Here is a 17,894-nt window from a genome sequence, read left to right as displayed (position 1 = left end):
GAGATAAGGAATTAGGAAGGAAGATCAGTGTAGAGGGAATTGAACGAGAGAACATAGCAAAGCAGGGAGGAATAACTCAGCAGTTTGTGCACTGGCCTGCCAAACCCAGCATTGTGAGCTCAGTCCTTGAGGAGGCTGTTTAAGGGTCTGGAACAAATAGATTTAAAAAAAGAAAAAAGTCAGGGATGGTGTTTGGCTCTGCCAAGAGGGCAGGGGACTGGACTTGTTGACCTCCCAAGGTTCCTTCCAGCTCTACGAGATGTATATCTCCATATATTTATTTAAAGTTCACATATCTGGGAAGCAACATAATAATGTGATCTAGACTGTAAGAAGGAAATAGTGACTAGAATAGCAAAGACAAGAGCGAGTTTGAAGAAGGTAGATAAGATCTGGAAAAGCAAAGTGATTAGCTTAGGAACAAAGCTGAGCATCTTGAATACGTGTATTCAGGAGCATGTTGTACAGATGTGAGACGTGGGTGACAATGACACATTTGAAGAGAAGAATATTGGCATTCGAGAGGAGTTGTTATAGAAAGATCCTGAGAATAGGATGGATTCAGAAGGTCACCAACAAGGAATTACATAGGAAGATGGAGATGAAAGAGAACCTACTACAGAAGGTTATACAATGTAAGTTGCAGCTATTCAGGCATATTTGCAGAATAAATGACGAATGAAAAATCAAGACCCTAGTATTTGACATGAGGGACAGTTTGACTAGGAGAGGCAGAGCCCACAGAGAATTGGTAGATGATATTGTATATTAGTGTGGAGCTAGTCAACAGAAACTAAGCCATTCCACACTGGACAGGAACAGATGAAATAAAATAGTGAGAGAGGCATTAGACACCAACGGGCACTGAGCCCATGCTTGTTGATGATTATGATATTTTTTATGATACTTTTTATGTGAAGCACAGTATTTCTCAACTTTATGTACTATAGTTTCATGATTAGTTCCCTCTTCAAAGTTAACTGAAAAGTGCTAAACATATGGGCTGTGTCTACACTAGCAAGTTCTTTCAGAAAATCTCTCCCTTTTTCAAAAGAATATTCAGAGGGCTTGTCTACACTAGTTTTAAAATTCAAAGTTGTAGCGGGGGAGCGGGGGGAACATGCTTAATGAAGTGCTGCCTATGCACATCAGCACTTCATTAGTAAACTCCCAACACCCTAATTACCATACTTCCTTCGAAGGAAGGTGCTAGTGTAGACAAGCCCAGAGTGTCTGTAACTAAATGTGCTCTTTCAGTCCAAAAGTAAAAGTATGCAGCTGTTCCTGTGGAAGGCCTCTTCTGCTCTCAGATCTGGAAGAGTGCCTTCTTTCAAAAAAAAAAAAAAAAGCCAGCCTAGATGCTCTGCGAGCCCTTTTTCCAAAAGAATAGTCCTCATGGCACCAGATTTTGCTGTTGCTGGCCCATTCTTTTGAAAGAGCAGGGGCTGTGTGAGAGTTCTCTTTCAAAAGAGCAGATTAATCTTTCAAGCAGTTTTTTGTGTGTGGACGCGCTCTTTCGAAAGAAGTTTTTTCGGAAAAGATCTTTCAAAAGATTGCTGTAGTGTAAACATAGCCATGAAGTGATTCAAACCAGCTATAGCAAAAATAAGGTTATCTTCTGATCAGCTTCCTTTTTGCTGGCAGGCACCACATACAGAAGCAGAATGAAATGCTGGTTATACCTTATTTGGATATCTTCTACATTTCCAGAGTTTAAACTCTGGTGTGGCTCCATTCCCCAGCTATGGGTATAGCTTTAGTCTGTCGTATTCCCGTCACCATGTGGTGTTCACTGATCACTCCCACTTCAAGACTCTAACACGCTATTTCCTTTATTACATATCCAATTCCAGTTGGTCATGCATAGCAAGAGGAGCAGCACAGTGTCCTGACCTTCCCTGTCTGGGAAACTCAGCTTTTCAAAACATAGGCTCCAGCATCACCTCCTTTGCCATGTTCCCAACCTTGGCTCAGATGAGGTTGAGAATCCAGCTGGAAAAGCAAAATGCAACACCAATTGTATCAGGCCAGGAAATGTACCATGTAGTGGCAGATTTATAGCTAAAACTGTGTGAAACAAACTTTCTGCAGTAGCTGGGTTTGAGGCTTGATACCTGAATAGCAAAGTATTCCGCATTGCTTAGCTCAGACTCAGTGCCACACACACTGACCTAAATGCAGGTTATGTCGCCTGTTAGTTTTTGTCCCATTTTGTTTTCCTATTTACATTTATTTTCCACCTAATTTGATGAAGGGTGTGCTTACCCCCTTTGCTGATACCATTAAACACAACTCATTGAAACGGGGATAATAGCCCAGGCTACAAGAGTGAATGAAGCACTTCAGAGCTCTGCTATTCTGTGGTTGAGCAGCCTTTCAGGGTCTTGGGATTGGCTGGTTTCACTGAATCTGGCCAAGGCAGTTTAATGCTGTGACATGCTCCCTTTATGAGGAAAAAAAGCAAATTGTACTGTAATAGTAAGCCCCATTCACTGTTTGAGCTGGGACATGTGACCCCTCTTTCCCAGTTGCGGATGTGAGCAGAGATTTAAATGAAGCATTTAAGAAACAGACCATGGAAGAATCGGCAATGTGCCCATGGAGGCAGTAGAGCATTGAGATTAATTTACTTGATCGCTTTCTACAGCAGGGAGTGTTAGCACCTGCTACTTATATGATCAATAAACTTTCATGGGCCATGGACGAATGAGTCTATGGCAGTGTCACAAAACCCTCAACCCCAGATATTTATTGGAGTCAGAGCCTTTTGCAAACCTGAGTAATGGACAGAGGTCATACTGAAGCACTCCAGCATAGTTCCTGGAATTTGTTAAACAAATGGAGAGACATATTTATTCAGTGACAATGGGTAATAATTTCACCTGTCCTCAACTGTTATCAGGGAAGATCAAACAGATTACTTGTGGAGGAGTTAGATGGAATAAAAGTAATAATATACCTCTGCTGACTCACAACTGCCTTCTCACTAGTAGGGGCAGCTAAGGATAGTAATAAGGTGAATTTTCTGCCTCCAGAGCATATTATTTTTTGAATTATGGGAAATGGCCACTAACGTACCATGTGCAACTCTGCTCCCAAATAAACCATTATCAAAATCAGAGGCGAATGGCTCCGATACCTGGTATTCTTATCAATATTTATATACAGGAAAAGGGCTTGCTTTTGTTAATTTTGTATTCAAATAGTCTAGTACTTCTGTTTTATTTTATCTGAGCCATATTAATGATAAAAGGATCCAAGGACAAAGACCAGATTAGAGACTTCCTGTCACCGGCATGCAGTTTGTGTGGGTGAAGCAGCAGTACATAAGCCAAAAAGATATCTTTGGTTTCTTGTAAATGTCCCCACCATCAACCTTGCAAGTTGAGATCGCTGGCCGAAAATCCATTCTGAGGCTTTACAAGAATTTTGATCACCCACTGTGACCCGAAAGGAGCTAAGAGGAAGAGGGCAGAAGGCCACAGCAGAATGTGTAGGAGCTGAGGGGACCACACGTTAAGGCTGCCTGAGGGAGATTTGGAGAGGGGCTGGTGGGCCTTCTGGTAGATCCCAGAAGAACTTGGAAGGGAGAAGTTGATCCACAAGTGATATTTAGGTATGTGTTACAGACCTCTGTCCTACTTCTCTGATCTATTAAATCTTGACACTAGCACCGAAACTCAGTGGATATTCCAGGTGTGGCAAGAACACAGTTATTTAGGGAAATTTACTTGGCAAGATAAATCTATGTGTATTTGATATCAGAAATTGTTTTGTTTTGTTAGCAGAACAGAAGAGGAAATTACCCATCATTTCATTTATTTCTAATCACTGCAATTACCAGCATGGACTAGAATGAGATTGTAAAGATAGTGTAACTTCTTCAGATAGTGTTCTAAATACATTATAAATGGGAGACCTGCATTTATAACTGGTGCATTTCACACAGACTTGTCTGCCACTGGTTAATTGTCTTGTCTGACATTTAATGCCTTATGTTGTCCTTTTATGCCCAGATTCCCAGCAGAATCTCAGATTCCCTTTTCCCTGGACCAAAGATTTCTCTTTCTGCAAGCAAAAGGCATTTTTTTCTTTGTGTTGGTGCAGTAAAGCTCTTGCCATCCTATCAAATCTCTCTTCCCCATTCCCCCACTTTTTTCTAACTCTGTGCCCATCACCATAGTGTCTGGGCTCCTTACAAAGAGATCATCGCCACTATCCTGGTGTGTACCATCTCAATCACAAAGAATAAAGGAAAGACATTAGGCCTGACCTTTGAGCAGGCTTCATACTCAACTTCTTTGCCAAAAGGTGTGAGACATGATGGGGTGAGTTAGAGCAGGGTGAAGTTTTCAGATGAAATTTTTTCAGTGAAAAAATCTTGATTTGGTAACACAAATATTTCACCAGTTCACATCACTTTTGTCACATTGTTTCAGAAAATAACTATTCTGAAAAGTCTGAATGCTTCATTTTGAAATTTTCAAGATGCAGTGGTTGAAGTCTTTTGGGCCAAAAATGATTTCTGATTTTGAAATTTCCTTCCATTTTATTTTTTTAAAGAAAAAAAAGTAACAAAAGAAAAAGAACCTCTGCAATGAAAAGGAACATATTATTTTGGATTGAATTATGTATTTCCCTTGGCCCATCATGATTTTTTTCAACTTTTTGATTCGCTGAAAACATTGAAAAATGTCATTTTTGCGCTGATCCAAAATGAAGCTTGTTTTTGATCTTTTGGAATTGCCAAGTGAACCAAAAAATCTGTTATCCACACAGTGCTAGGTGCAGAAACTCAGAAGAGAACGGCTGAGTTATCAGTAGTTGGGTTGATTCTGCCCAGGATTTTAAGGTCCTCAAATCTATGGCAATGAAAACATTGTAAATTAGCTTTCTCATTATGTTGGTCGTAGCTCAATACCTCACCACAGAGCTGCTGCTGATTTGTTCATTATATCTGTTTAACTGCTGTAAGGCTGGTGTAATAGAATTGGATGATATAAAAGTGGAATTAATTTTTTATATAGCCTAATTTGATTGGAAAGCATCCTGTGCAGAAGGGGGTTCCATGCTGTGTTGCCAGATACCTTTACAAATGAATGATCGTAAATTTTTGTAATATTTCTTCTGTGAGGACATGCAGGCCAGAAAAATATGGAGGAGAATACTGGTTGCTGGTAGTAATATATCTCCAAACCACTCCGCTGAAGTGCATTGTCAATGAATGTTGTGTACTATAACGCATCTTTGAGACCTAAGAAAAGACTAATGCATGCATCAGTAGAAAATGCACATTTCCGCTGCCTGGCCAGGAGCCTGGTGATTTTTGTTTTGATTCACAATGACAACTCAGAGTACAAGTGACCTATTTTTGAGGGTGCTGAGAGGTTTACTGCCAGCAAACAGATTCCCTTGGAAAGCACATATGAGCAGAGAGTGACAACGTTTTGCCATGCATGGTAGAAGAGAAATGAACAATATGAAAGCTTGTATGGAGATGCTGAGTTATGTATGCTGACACTTTAAAAAGTAAACACTTACTCCCCCTCACCTAGTGGTCATTTATTTCTCTATAAATAGGATTTCCTGTTGAAGGAGGAAACCATTCCTGGTTGTTGTTCCTCAGCATCTGTGGAAGAATGAAATTCTGCTCTTAGATATTCAGATGCTAAGTTACACAGATACCAACTTTTATTTAAAAAAATCCTCATTGCAAGATTTAATTGCTCTTGATTTCTTCACCTGTATCAAGTGACAGCAGCATTATTGAGAAATTCTGCAGTTACCACTGCTTCTTGAGGTGTCATCAGTGTGGTTAGCATAAAGTTATCACCAGGGCTGGGAAAATGCATTGTGCTAACTGTAGACCCTATGGTTTTCAGACAATTAGGCTGTTAGACTGAGGGTATGTCTACAATTAGCCTGGGATTGATGATGCTGTGATAGCTCCACCAGCTATCAATTTATTGTATCTGATGAAGACATGATAAATTGATCTCCAAGCTCACTTCCGTTGATGCAGGTACTCTACCAAAACAAGACGGGTGTCCAGCATCAATGGGAGAGGAGCACACACCCACCTCATGGCATGCAAGACACAGCAGTAAGTACGCCAACTTCAGCTTGTGCAAATAGCATAGCTGAAGCAGATTAACAGCACCCATAGCATACATCAGGCCTAAGTGATTCCTGTTGAGCAGCAGCACCCCTTCAGATAGGTAAAGGAGCATCAGTGCTACAAACTGGTCAGGCACTCCTTCTAACCTCTTGGAGGAAGAAAGAGCAGAGAAGCTCCTGGCCGGCCTTTTTCCCTGGATTTGGTGTAGAGAATTAATTGACTGATACCCCTTTCCCTCAGGCTGAGGGGATGCCTGAGCTCTCTCAAGCAGTGACCCTCCTTCTGGACTCTTTCAGAGGTGGGAAAAAGGGGGAATACTGATATTTTCCAGTTTTATGGCACAATCTGTCAATTATAGCTGAGCAACATTTATTTATAAGGACGACATAATACAGGATGCTTCTTCTTTGGGGGTTCCTTACAAGACTCTAAATTGTATCAGTTTCTTTGGAAACTCCATAACATTTCTGAGCAAACTAGGTTCCACGCTCAAATGAATCGGGTTAAATTATGGCTTTTCAGCAAAAATTCAAGTGTTCTTGATCTGGGAAGGTCAAACTAAGATCTGAACTCTCCCCCAGTTCAGAAGTGTTCGAATTTATGATACCATCTCTGATATCTAGGATGAACAATTTGTGGTTTTACATTGATGTAAAATCAGGTAAAACATAGAGATTTCACTGGTTACGCATTGAGTTTCAGGTTAAAATAAAACCAATACCTGCAGATGATGACACTTTGAGAACTGAACCTATTCAATTTCAGAGGGCTCTAGAGAAAAGCCTGAACTGAAACCACAAGGTGAGCACTCCTGAACTTTGAAAATGCTGGATGCAAACTTTGTATTTTGAGGGATCTAAAATAATCCTGACCCAACATAAAAAAAGAAGAAATATTTATTTGCATTACAATAACATTGAGCCATTCCAGGATCAGGGCCCATTTGTGCCAGAGAGAGTGCAGAGACTGGCCAGTGTGTGAGGCCTAAGGTGGCACACTTACAGTGGAACACAGCCAGTGGGCAGCGGTGCTGAAATCAATTGGAGCATGAGGCCCTTGAGGTGTGGGGCCCAAGGTAAACACCTTGCTTGCCTTGCCCTAAGGCCAGGCCTGGTTTCAGGTTCTGAACAAACACAAAGCAAGAGGTAGTTCCTATCCCACAGGTTTTGCCCACACACGAGAACTGGAGCATTGGTAATGATTAAGAACAATAATTTGAAGGCATTCACGTTACCCATGCTGAGTCTGCAGAAGTTTTGCCCTATGTCCAGATTAGTGTTCACCTACACTTTTTCAGTTGTAATGCCCATTCATTCCTGAGTCAGCTCCCAGGAGGCATGAATTCTGAGGTATTGTGGGATAGTTAGTAAGGTGGGACTAGCTGAATGGTCTCAGCCAGTCTGTGACCCCATTGGTAGCAAACAATATCAGACAGAGTCAGTTAAGATTTCACTGTCTATTAAACCTCCTGAAAAGTAGTCTGTTCTACCCATTATTAGCCCATTTGTAAACCATGTTGGGATCTCTTTACAATGACAAAACCTGTTTTACAATGATTCCAGGGCCTTAACCAATTTAATTTCTCTAGTGTAGACCCAGACCAAAGAGTTTGCAATCTACTTCGTATTTTACAGTTTGTCTGTCTGCTTGTCTCGTTTTTTTTATGTTTATTCAAGAACTCCTCCTAAACTGTACGAGCTAGAACCACCACATTTGGTAAGCATCTTCCTCTTACCATAACTGAAAAGATTCTGTTTTTGCCGGGAAAACGGGGTGTGCCTGGAATGGGATTGTGTGTCATAAAACCATGCAGACAAGAGACAGGATCACGAGGCAGATGGCTGGTGGCACATCACCCTCCTGGTCTAAGATTGCCCCGCTCTCCCCAGTCCTACCACATGCCCTTTAGTGAGGGCAGGGGGTGCTGAAGCTCCCCAGCTCCAGGTTCATACTGGGACATTGTTGTCTGTTCCCCTTCATCACTATCAGGGAGTGAGGCGAAAGAGCCCAAACTTAAGTGACACAGAGAGGTAGCCGTGTTAGCCTGTATCTTCACAAAACCAAAAAGCAGTCCTGTAGAACTTTAAAGACTAACAAAACAATTTATTAGGTGATGAGCTTTTGTAGGATAGACCCACTTCTTCAGATCTGGAAATTCTGATGAAAGTAAACTGGCACAATGAAAATATAGCAAAGAGAGCGAAAAAATGAAATGAAAACTGACAAATCAGCTACAGAAGTAGGGTAGGATGAAGGGTGGGGAATAAAACTACCTACTGCAAGTGTTTACTAAGTTAAGCGACGTGCCTGAAATCACTGTGAATATCAAAGATGGAGAAGCTGCCTTTGTAATGTTTAAGATAACTGCTATCTCTATTAAGATCAAGCCACAAAGTGTTGAATTTGAGAATAAACTCCAGTTCAGATGTTAGCTTCCCCATCTTTGATATTCATAGTAATCTCAGGCAAGTCGCTTAACTTAATAGACCCTTTCAGTAAGTTATTTTATTCACCATCTTCCCCAGCCTTTGCCCCCTCTCCTTCTATAGCTGATTTGTCAGTTTTCATTTCAGTTTTTCCATCTCTCTCTTATATATTCATTGTGCCAGGTTACTTTCAAGAGAATTTCCAGATCTGAAGAAGTGGGTCCGTCCCACCAAAGCTCATAACCTAATAAATTATTTTCTTAGTCCTTAAAGTGCTACAGGGCTGCTTTTTGGTTTTGTAAACTTAACTGAGTTAAGGACCTGAGCAACTATGGGGAATGTGCTAGTCTAATATAAGACAAGATATAAGAAGAATAGAAAATAGCGATTCGATGCTGAAAAATGGGAGTTTAGATTCGATTTGTTTCAGACAAGCACCCACAAATTTGTATTCTTATTGGAAGCCTTCCATGAGATATCAAAATGTGTTGTCTCTGAAAAAAGGAGTCAGATATCTCATATGAACAAGTTTTCATTTGGCTTCCAATATTTAAGGATGGCACTGGAACAATTTCACTATTGGTATGACGAGAGTTTTTGCTACACCCCCTTTTTTTTTTCTCTTTTCTGGAACCCAAGAACACAGAAAAGCCCTCAAATAGACAACTATATATAATTAAAGTTAAATGAACTTTTCTAAGCCTCATAAATGGCTGAGTTAGGATCTCAGGGGAAGGCTCCATACCTACAGTCTCTTATTTTAACCAAACCATTTTATCTCTTCACAGTTGCATGCTTATCTTTCCCATCACTTAACATCATGGTCTCATGCAACGTGATATTGCAGCAGGGAACAATAGCCATCCAATGAGCTACTTATCTGCTGAAAGCACATATTACCAACTGAAATACTTGCCATTAATTTCAATAACTATCCAATTTGATTCTTAGACAGCTGGTTTATGAATCATGTAGGAGAACGGATCGTTTCAAACTATATCGGAACCCTTTGTGAAGCTAAATAATATAATATTCCAATACTCTTGTGTCTTATTATTAATTTTAATTTACTGTTACTGAGGAATATGGGTAAGAGAATGCCTGTACTTCATTTTACATTTAGTCCCTTCATTTTAAAATGGTTGGAAATACAAAAATGGAATTATTTTAATTAAAATATAAATGAACTACAGATGTGTTGGCAGTAAAATACCAGCTATTCTTGAGGCTCTTAATGAAAGTAATTACAATTTATATTTCTATCCATTAAGAAAAAAAACTGCTGTGGCTTCTTTGTATTAAAAAAATCTTTCTTTTAGTTAAATTCAGAAATCTTTACTCTGACAAAACTCTCAGCTGACAGACATTGCAGCATAAGTAGTGATCCTTTATCCAAAAAAAATCCCTCTGTTAAAAGAGAGCACTAAGGAGGGAAATGGGCCTGACTGATATCTTAGCCATGTCTGTGTACGTCAGCAGTAGGAGCCAATATAAATCTGGTATACATGAGAGCAAAATCAGGCCTTATATATATATAAAACCTACCTAGCTCTTATGTAACAATTTCCATCAGTAAATTTACAAGTGCTTTATGAAGATAATTCTCATTGTACCTTTTTTTCTAGGTGAGGAAACTGATGCACAGAGTAGTGAAGTGATTTGCACAGTATCACCTAAAAGGCAGTAGCAGAGACAGAAACAGAAACCAGCTCACCATTCAATGCACAATCCACCATGCTGCACTGCCTCTAAAAGAGTCTTATCTGTGTAGCAAAGGATCTGCGTCACTTTGGAAGTTTATGTAATGAAAGCAGCCCCTGAAAGGAGAAAGCCTCCTAACCCAACCTCTGGTTGCCTTCAGGATCTAATCCTGCTGTAATCCAAAGTTCTAGTTGTCCCACAAATAGTTTTCTTCTACTATTTGTCCATGTGTCATTGTCAAGTTAGCCATCAGATTAATGCCCACTGATGCAGAAGGATAGGAGGAGTATGTGAATGGAAGAACGAGGGAGAACCATGAATGAGGAAAGCTTGTGTAGTGGTTCTCTTCCTTCTTGTCTCATCTTCTTCCTTCCACTCACTTTTAGGCAGGGCACTCTCTCTCTCTGGAGGCTCCTCAACTTGGCAGAAATGTTGGGAAGCACTATGATAAAGATCCCTGTTCCTTGCACTCCACCTGGTTTCTCCCCATCTTATTTCCCACCCAGAGGAGACATCTCCAAAGCAGGGAGAAGCACTAGCTAACTTGGTGGCAAGGCCCAACAGCACAGCCATTCGGGTTATATCTGTATAACATATGTCTTCTGGAGCTCACAGCACAGCAGCTGTAGAGTGAAGAGGATTTAGGTGCACAACAACCGCATGGCTGTTGGACCACTCATCAGCAACAGCCAAGAAATGAGAGTGACCCTCTCCAACCAAAGTGTGAATTTGGTTGAGTTAGTGATACTTGCAAAATTTGCTTTGCTAATCTCAAAATTACAAACCTCCAAGAACATAAAGGTATTGAGGGTCCTTGAGATATCATTAACAAAAGTGGGCATAAGAAAATAGTGAAATATAGGAACAGCCATATGATTTGTGACTTTCTCCATCGGCTTCAGTGGGAGCAGGATGGGGTCCTTAATGAGAAAACCATACATGCAAAAACCAGCCTTTCTACCCAGTGACAGAACTTCAGCTTTTGGAATAGGCAACCACCAGTCAAAGACGGATAGCATGCATCTAAAATAGGCCTAAGTGACTTATGCTCTGACATAGCACTAGCTTCCTGTATTTTAGAACTGATCAAACCCAGAGCATCTAATTTATGAATCCAAAACAGAATCTAATTTACTACTCTTTAGAAAGCCTGATTATTCATTACATGCCAGTATTCAGAAAATCATGAAAATGTCCATGAGTCACCAATCCCCATGAATTTGAGCATGAATAGTTATTCGGCCAAAACTCATTCTGGAAAACAATTATTATCCATTATTGGTGAGTTATTTGTTCTCCAATTTAAAAAGTTTCTGTCAACCAGTCAGGAAGCAGAAGCCATACCATTGTCAGTTAGATGAGCAACAGCGCAACATAAAGAATGAAAAGCAATTCGTAAGTCACCAGTACGACCCTACCATGGCCTGAAAATTGTTCGTCTAAGCTGTTCTGTGAATATTTATAGATAACCAATGTGAAGAAACCAAGATCTGGTCACAAATGGTCAAACAGGGTGGTGGGTGAGGGGGAAGGGATCATTTTTATCTCAGTTGCTCCTCAAATTTGAGATCTTTCAAAACACTGCCGCTTCTTCTACATCTTCTAAATCCGTGCTTTCCACTCTGTTGCCTCTGCTAAATATCTGCCTTTATCTTTGCCTGAACACAGAAGCCACTGAAGGGATCACTCCGAACACCACCTCACAAATTTGGCTCAGCCAGCCCATTGTGATGACAGAAGGGCAGCCATGTCAAATCTGCCACTCTGCCTAGCTACCAAGAAAACTGACAACACATGCATCTGCCTAGTTGGCCTATGGCTTAAGCATGGACTATGGTAACTTCTCATTTCTGGCCACATGGTTGTCATTCTCTCTCCTTTCTAACCCACAGAACAAAAAAAATTGCTTCTTTGTGTGCGGCTGTATTGGTGCCTTAGCAGCAGATTCTCACATTGCCCCACTGGGCTCCCCTTTCATTCTATGTCATGCTGAAACTCTTCAACTTCCCACAGAAGTTTTGCTCTGAGCATCTTTGACCTGGTTTTCCATTCTATCATATCTGTTCTCTACAAACCTACATATAACCTTAACGGAGGAGCTGTTATGACACCTCAGAAATATCTTTTACCTCACTTGTGTCCCATTGCTACATACGTATGTGCTTTATGTAGGTGAAGGTCTGACACCAACTTTTTTTTATTTGTTTCCCTGACAGGAAAGGAGAATTTTCAAGGAGCCCAAGTGAATTTGTTAAAATCAAATTTAAAAACAGCTTGGTGCCTTTCAAGAAGACAAAGCAAATTGTGTGACATAACCCAGTGAAACCACTGTTTCCACAATGAATGGCTGTTAAACCAATTGTCCTAACTGTGTAAATGGGGCCATAGCAGTCTCAGGATTAACTTACAAAAATGGAACACCAACAACTGAAAGAAAGAGACTGAGAGCCAAATAACCTAATGAGTAGAAAAAAATGATGAAACATTTGCTGAGTTAATTTTCTTCCCTGAGGTGTAATGTTTCTGCTAAACAAGGTGGAGGAGAAAGACTGAATAACCTGGCTTTGTGGGACACATGGATGTGTCTCGTGTTTCTTTATATCTTTAGCGAAAATGAGACAGGAGACTGGGGCTGTAGAAAGTAACTCGGCAAATTCTCTACAGTTAAACTAAAAAGGGATGTAGAGTAGCTTTAGGGATAATACTGTAAAGGTTCTTGTTCAGTATGAGATGAAAGCAACAATTTCTGTCCTTGATTCAGAAGTCCAACTCTGGCATCAGAGGGACATACTTAAAGTTACTCATATGCTATAGACTTAAGTGCTGTGCTAAACTGGAGCAGATATGATTTTTTTATTAACATCACATGACAAACTGAGAACAAGACCTCATTATGGAATGTCATAATTAAAAAAAGGATGACAAAATCTCTACTCCTGCAGTCAAATATGCTTTACCCTCCCAGGAACATTTAAAACATTACAAAATCAATGAATTGCTCCAGAGCAGTGAGGGACATGTCCCTAATGTCCTCTTGGAAGGATTGTGCACACGTTAAGGCAATATTAAGTGACTTGTGGGAGGCCCAGCTAGCGTGCACCATGCCCATATGAACACTATACTCGTTACTGAAGCACACTGACACCAATAGCAAAGAGATCTCAACAGGAATGTCATGTGTGGTGTCCATGGTTACTGCTTCTGGGCGACCAGGTGCCTTACAACCCTAACCCCTAAGGCTAGTCAGAACAGGCAGGAGCTCAGAACCATGGTAATGGTGCTCATGAGAGAGAGAGAGAGAGAGAGAGAGAATGATTGAACATGACCGATTGTGATTGTTGAATAGTAACAGAGAGGAAGCCGTGCTAGTCTATACACTATCAAAACAAAAAGCAGTCAAGTAGCACTTTAAAGACTAGCAAAATAGTTTATTAGGTGAGCTTTCGTGGGACAGACCAACTTCTTCAGACCATAGTCAGACCAGAACAGACTCAATATTTAAGACACAGAGAACCAAAAACAGTAAGCAAGGAGGACAAATCAGAAAAAGATAATCAAGGTGAGCAAATCAGAGACAGTGGAGGGGTGGGGGGGAAGATCAAGAATTAGATTGAGTCAAGTATGCAGACGAGCCCCTATAGTGACTCAGAAAGTTCCCATCACGATTTAAACCATGTGTTAATGTTCTGAATTTGAATATAAATGTCAGGTCGTCCACTTCTCTTTCTAAAACGGAGCGGTAATTTCTCTTCAGTAACACACATACCTTGAGGTCATTGACAGAATGCCCCATTCCATTAAAATGTTGACAAGTCTGCATACTTGACTCAATCTAATTCTTGATCTTCCCCCCCACCCCTCCACTCTCTAATTTGTTCACCTTGATTATCTTTTTCTGATTTGTCCTCCTTGCTTACTGTTTTTGGTTCTCTGTGTCTTAAATATTGAGTCTGTTCTGGTCTGGCTATGGTCTGAAGAAGTGGGTCTGTCCCACGAAAGCTCACCTAATAAACTGTTTTGCTAGCCTTTAAAGTGCTACTTGACTGCTTTTTGTTTTGATTGTAATTGTGTGCAGGTTGCAAGGAATTTTGGAACTGGTCTCTGGGGGCCTATGGCAAGTGTCTGGCTGCATGTTGAAAGTAACACAGAGCCTTTCTTCCTTTTTCTGACCCTTCTTTCCCCCACCATCTCTGAAGATCCCTGCCCTCTGTCATCGTTGCTGGCATTGGTCACCTGGCTCCGCCCGCTCACATCATTCACTGTTTACCCTTAGCCCCTTTTCCATCGTATCCTCTATTGCCTTGAGAGTGTGCATCACTTTATGCATCAATTAAAGACTCCTGAGGATGCTGCTGTTTGCAAATACATATCAGTGAGGTGCGGGAGGGTCACACTGCACCAGGGATAAGTGAATGATTAGGCCTTGTCTACATCTCTGTTACCAACTGTGCTACTCAGCTAGTTGCCTAAGATATGACTACTCTTGACTACTGGCCTCCTTTTATGTAGACTGGAGAGATAGCAAGAACTATGCCTACATCAAATATTTACTCTACTGTTGTTCACAGAGGGAAAAAAAGGTTTTCACTTTGCAGTTATAAAAACCTTATAAAACTTGTGTTGGATGTTTCCAGATTTTTGCAACTTCTGATCCCTTCTCTTCTTCCTGTTTTTCTCCTTTCAAAATAGTGAAACATTTGTTTTATGTAGTGTGGCTGCTCATTTGACCATATTAGTGCATTTATCTCAGAAAAGCACCGAGGAGAAGAGTGGTATTTCTTTTTATGCCCACTGAATGTCAGACCCTGCATTTCTGCTTTGCAGTAATTAGTGAAGTCTCTTTGAAGATCAGATTTACAGGCTATTCTCCTGGTCTCCCAAAGAATGCTAAATATTTCTCACTTGGGGTGTTTTTGTACTTGCAGCTTCAGTTCCAGATGTAAACATCTGCTCAACGCAACCCTTGGAAGGCTAAAATCAGAGCTTTTTCTTATATGACCATGTTGGTCTTCCAATTGCTTCTGTGCAGGACCGTACATGCTGGTCTCTGAAACATAAAACATCTCCAGGGTCAGGTCCAAATAAGAAGTGTAAGTTCACTATCCCAGGTAGTGGTACTTAGACCACTTTCTCAGAGAACGAGTGAGTCTTCTCTCTAGCCTCAGCTGAAAGGTAGCTGGCTTTTAGCTCAAATTATAGAGGCTCCTTTACTGTGCTCCAGAAGTCCTAGGTTTGAGGCCACCTGTCGACAGTTATAGAAGCCAGCTGTCCTATCTGCTGTCACACCATAATAAAAACAACCAGCAATGATGCTCTCTGCTCAGACTTATTCTCCTACCCCTCGAAAACCTGTACCTGTACCTCCCCTTCCCTTTTACTCCCCCTAATAGCCAGTAAAAAGGAGGAGGCCCATGAGCCCTGACCTCCCCCATTCCAGCACCCCTAGGGAGTATACTTAGCAAGGTAGTCATGGTTGCAAGGGTAGTGGCACCAGAGGTGCAACAGAGCTGCGCCAAATATAAACCCATCTGAAACCAGAGGGTATGTACTGAGCCTCTGCTGTCCCTAGCTATGCTATTGCAGCTCTCCTGCTTTGATACTCACGCTTGTTCAGCAAAAGCTGGTACACGAACAAAGCAATCTTAGTCTGTAGACATCACCTTAGAACTGAGTTTCACATGTCAGTGAAAAGGAAATGTGAAATATTTGAATCCCCGCAATGATCCTGGGAAATGAGCTTTTCACTCAATAAATAAGTTCAAAAACTAGCATAATTTTTAATGCAAAATGTAATGCTACTTTTTTCACCATTTACAACCAGCTTTGGGATTACTTTCCACTGGAATTCTTATTGACCTCCATTCATTAAAAGCACATAAACGTACTTAAATTTAAGCATGTATTTTAAAGGTTTTCCTGAATTGAGATCACACTGTTGTTTCAGAGGAAATTATAGATATATTTTGGCAGCTGCCTTCTCATAAGACATCTGCTGGGATGCACTAAACTTCTACATCAGTTTTTATGCACCTTGGCTTATCCACTGCAGTGGTTACTGTTAAAGCTTCCATCTTAGGTGCTCTTCTCCGTCTTTGAAAGTGATCAACAATCACACCACATCTTCCTTCATAGATACACACACCTCTTTCATGTGTAAACTGTATCAGACTGTATTCGCAAGACAAACACTATCACCTTGATTGTGTAAGCTCAGCTTGTCATCTTACAAACTGTATAGTTTTGATTTATGTGGGTCGCTGAAAGGTAACTCAACAGTGAGTTTTCTCAAAAGCGGGGATTAAAAAAAATGGAAAGCAATATGTTCTTAGGGACTCATAATCTGCAATTCTTTAGAGGGTGGAATGCAGGTAATTGCCTCCTAGCTGAGATTAGACATGTGCGCATAGTATTGAATCTGATCTATCTATAGTTCTGTGAGAACATAGTAGAACATCTGCAATATCCAGAGAACAAAGGTAAAGGAAATGATGAGCAAGAGGCAAGGGGAGGGGAAATTCACCACACGCAGAAGGCTTACATGCACTTATGCCTTATTTCAAGGATAGATTTTCTTTTGGCACTCTGAAAAGGGGTGGACTTCACCTGGAGCGAGGACTAGGATATAAATCTTTTCACTAGGGCCAAGAATTCACACTAAACTGGGCATGGCTGACAGTTATCACCAGATAGTTCTTCAGAGCCATTTGTGAAATGAGTTGGCAGTCTAAGCCCAAGTCCTGACAGATAGGCAATCGCATCATAGAAGCACCACAAGGCTTATTAGAAACTGTGTTAATGGCCTTCACATAGAGGTCCAGGCGTGTGATCCTAGCTCTCATCCTTATGGGCAGTTCTGTTAGTTTGGGCTTAAGACACTTTGGCATGGCAGAGAGAAGGAGATAGTACAGCTTCAGCTAGTGGTGGAATTATTGCAAGGCAAAACCAGGGTTCCCTGTTCAAGCAGCACTCTCATCAAAGTCAATGCAAGTTCAACCTGAAAATAAAGGCTACAAGACAGGAAATCCTGAACAGCAAAAGTTAGATCAGATTCAACAGGCTATGTGCATTCCTCTTTTCAGAGTTTGGAAGGAATTACCTGCATTCCATCATACCTCCATCAGCAAAGAACATAAACATGTTTGACTTTAACTTAACTTGAAGCATACAGTTAAGACTATCCCTATTCAGGAAGCACTGAAGCAAGTGCTCAATCCAGAACTTTCCCTACCACAAAAGTTCACTCTAGCAGAACTAAAATTAAAAACAAGACCACCGAGGTCCAACCTCAATTATTAGGAAATGCTAGAATTCAGGGTGCCCACGAAATCTAAATTCTGCTTCTTTGTTCATATGCATTATGATACACTTTTGCAATACACAATTGTATGCTATAATTTACTCAGAACCCCTGCCTTACTCAGTGCCCATGGTGTGTAGCATTCAGTGAAACAATCAGGGTTTATAGTTAATGTGCAGGCAGTTGGCATGAAAAATTATAAGTTTGGCGATTTATATGCAACTGCAAACAAGGTCTGATAATGGGAAATGAGGGCAAGCTATAGGCATGACTACCTTTTCCACCTTTAATAGTGAAATTAGAAAGCACTGCTTGTCTTAAATGCTTTTCGCTCACTTTTTAAAATCCTGTT

At 40.7% G+C, this 17,894-nt stretch overlaps 1 protein-coding gene across 8 annotated transcripts in view; it reads right to left on the bottom strand.

Moving 5' to 3' along the window:
- The window catches only part of LOC142011080 (uncharacterized), a 158,819-nt gene that overhangs the window by 53,438 nt on the left and 87,487 nt on the right, over positions 1–17,894 (bottom strand). The window contains exon 2 of one of the 8 annotated variants that reach the window (XR_012644961.1): positions 5,552–5,629. The exons of the other annotated variants lie outside the window; for them this stretch is intronic. The gene's annotated coding sequence lies outside the window, so the exon portion shown is untranslated. The remainder of the gene's footprint in view (positions 1–5,551; positions 5,630–17,894) is intronic. 8 annotated transcript variants of the gene reach the window in all.

The sequence above is a fragment of the Carettochelys insculpta genome, chromosome 3 (genome assembly GCF_033958435.1).
Source record: "Carettochelys insculpta isolate YL-2023 chromosome 3, ASM3395843v1, whole genome shotgun sequence".
NCBI lineage: Eukaryota > Metazoa > Chordata > Testudines > Carettochelyidae > Carettochelys > Carettochelys insculpta.
Note: the sequence above shows the minus strand (reverse complement) of the source record. Positions and strands in the feature narration are given on the sequence as shown.